This window comes from Gossypium hirsutum, chromosome A12 (assembly GCF_007990345.1).
Source record: "Gossypium hirsutum isolate 1008001.06 chromosome A12, Gossypium_hirsutum_v2.1, whole genome shotgun sequence".
Lineage (NCBI taxonomy): Eukaryota > Viridiplantae > Streptophyta > Magnoliopsida > Malvales > Malvaceae > Gossypium > Gossypium hirsutum.
In genome coordinates, this window is record NC_053435.1 from 7,993,552 (window position 1) to 7,996,507 (window position 2,956).

At 37.4% G+C, this 2,956-nt stretch overlaps 1 non-coding gene across 1 annotated transcript; it reads left to right on the forward strand.

Annotated features, from left to right (window-relative positions):
- The first annotated feature begins 284 nt into the window (after positions 1-284).
- On the forward strand, positions 285-391 carry LOC121211847 (small nucleolar RNA R71). The gene has a single exon (XR_005907065.1). It is a non-coding gene; the product is annotated as a small nucleolar RNA R71 (small nucleolar RNA).
- The last annotated feature ends 2,565 nt before the right edge of the window (positions 392-2,956 follow it).

The following is a 2,956-nucleotide window of genomic DNA, read 5'->3' on the forward strand; positions in this document are numbered from 1 at the left end:
AGATGTACCTGCGTAGAATCAAGTAAGCCGTCATCCTTTTATTAAGAAGTTCTACCTGATTAGAGAGCATGGTGACTGAATCGATGTTATAAACGTCGGCTGTTTTTGTTGGCTTAGTCCTCATAACTTCCCACGGATAGTTATTCATTGAGATCTCCTTTATAAATTCATAGGCATCTTCTGGTGTTTTATTGTTGATGGTTCCGCCAGCAGCTACATCAACCATTTGCCGAGTCGAGGGATTCAGGCCATTGTGGAATGTTTGCACTTGAAGCCAAAGTGGTAACCCATGGTGAGGGCACCTTCTCAGTAAGTCCTTGTATCTCTCCCATGCATCGTAAAGTGTTTCTAAATCCATCTGCACAAAAGAAGAGATATTATTACGTAATTTAGCCGTTTTAGCTGGCGAAAAATATTTTAGTAAAAATTTCTCGGTCATTTGTTCCCAAGTAGTGATAGACCTTCGTGGTAACGAGTTCAACCACTGTTTAGCTTTGTTTCTCAGTGAAAAGGGAAATAACCGAAGACGAATGGCATCATCAGAAACGCCATTGATTTTGAATGTATCGTAAAATTCCAGAAAATTTGCTCAATGAGCGTTGGGATCTTCATCCTGCAAACCATCAAACTGAACAAACTGTTGTATCATCTGAATAATGTTAGGTTTTAATTCAAAAGTATTTGCAACTACAGCAGGTCTAACTATGCTAGATTCGGTTCCTGTTAAATGAGGTTTAGTATAATCATACATAGTACGTGGAGCAGGATTTTGATTAGCAGCAATTGCAGGAGGGAGATGATTGCCTTGGTTTTCAGCCATCTCGTCAGTTGGGGTTTGAGTATCGTCTTCTCGTTCGTTCTCCGTGTATCGTAAGCTACACCTTATTTCTCTTTGATTTTTACGAATTGTACGATCGATTTCTTCGTCAAAAAGTGATAGTCCCGACGGGTTTCTTCTAGTCATAAACTATAAAAACCTGCCAAGAGAGAGAAAAAGTAAATTAATAAATAATAAAATAAAATAAAATTGCAAGAAAAATAAATGGCTAAAGTAATAAAAATTTAGTGTTCCTAATATTTCAGTTCCCTGGCAACGACGTCAAAAACTTGATCTCGTGATTCGTAACAAGTAATAAATATTGATAATGAAGATCAAACCTAGACTAACTATTATCACGACGAAAAGGCAAGCGCACCTATCGAACAATAGTATAGAAATGGCAAGACCGGAATATCGTACCCAAGGGAACCAAAAGTACTAGTGATAACTATCTTTTTATTATCTAGCCTAGTAATAAAAGGGTTTGTTTATTAAACTAATTATCTAAACTAATTAACTGATTTAATTAAAGTGAAGAGAAAATTTGGAAAAAGACTTGAAGAAATCAATTGATAAAGACGACACCCAAGGAGGAATCCACCTAGATTTCACTTGTTATCTAACTTTGAACCGGACGATTTATTCACTTGACTTGATCCGTGAGATTCCCTAATCTATGTTATTATCCCTTTTGAGACTAATAACGTCTAACCCTCAGTTGAATTAATTGAAATTTCTTTCTTAATTAAAACCCCTAGGGAAGCAGTAAATCACTCTATGGACTCCCATATTAGGTTTCACACTAATCTGGCAAAATCTCGTAACCCTATTTCTAGGCGTTCGATCAACTCTGCTTAATTATGTCAAATCTACTATTAGGCAGGGTCTATTCCTCCTCTGCATAAGCACATCAAATCATGAATTAATAACCGGGATATCAACTCAAGCATTAAGAACACATAATTAAGAACAAATCAAATATTTATCATACAGTTCAGATAATAATAACAAGATCCATCATAGGCTTTATCCCCCTTAGGTATCTAAGGGGTTTAGTTCATAATAAAATAAGAGTACATCTCAAAAGTATAAAAATAAAAAAAACATGAAGAAAAATATAAAAACCCCTGAAGGAATTGAGAGAGAGATCTTCAGTCTTGGAGTAGCTCCGGCTTTTGGGATGGATCGTCTGGCTTCCTTCAAGTAATTCCTGGCGTGTGGTTCTGTATTCTAAAAAAGTTCTAGAAGAGGCCCCCTCTCCAGGTCATACTTAAGGTGTTTATATAGGCTTTGGATTGGCTTTCTTTCTCCCTAAGTACCCTTTTTCCGTGTAAAATACAATTCTTTAAAAAAGGGACACGCCCGTGTGCCACGACCATGTGACGTGATTGCCAGGCCGTGTTCGATCCGTTAAATTGCCACTGCCGTGTGGGCTCAATGGCCAGGCCGTCTGAATCGTGTAAACCTTGGTCGACACCCCCAAAGGCCACGGGCATGTGAGATGGCCGTGTGGCAAGGCTTAGGCCATGTGATCTTTTTGATTTGGTCCGTTTTGTCCCTTTTAGCTCATTTTTGGCTCCTTTTGACTCTTGGTGCTCTCTTGAGTACAAAACATGAAATAACTGGATTAAGAGCACCAAAATCCAGAAATCTAGTAGTAAACATCCAAAAATATGCTAAGTATTTGGGGTAAAACTATGTATAATTTGGCGTTTATCAAACTTTGAAAGGTCTAGACCAACGAGAGCGCAATTTACCTTAGTGCAGTTTCAATCTAGAATTGAATAATAAAACTTGTTGACCCACAATAAATTGACATTGTAAAATAATTTTGTAGTTCCATCGTCTAGTTTTTTTTCCTTGTAAATTGTAGTGTTTTCATAGGCACTTCACCTAATCTCTTATATTTTAGTGATATCCAACAGCCTTTTCTTTCCAACAGCTTCATAGTCCATGTTCACTTGCTTAATTTCCCACATTTCTTTGTGCTCTAGTTCAACTGGCAAGTGACATGTTTTCCCAAAAACCAATTGATATGGCAACATCCCTAATAGAGTTTTGTATGCTGTCCGTAATGCCCATAAATCGTCATCCAGTCTAGAAGACCAATCTTTCCTCCAAAGGTTCACAAATTTC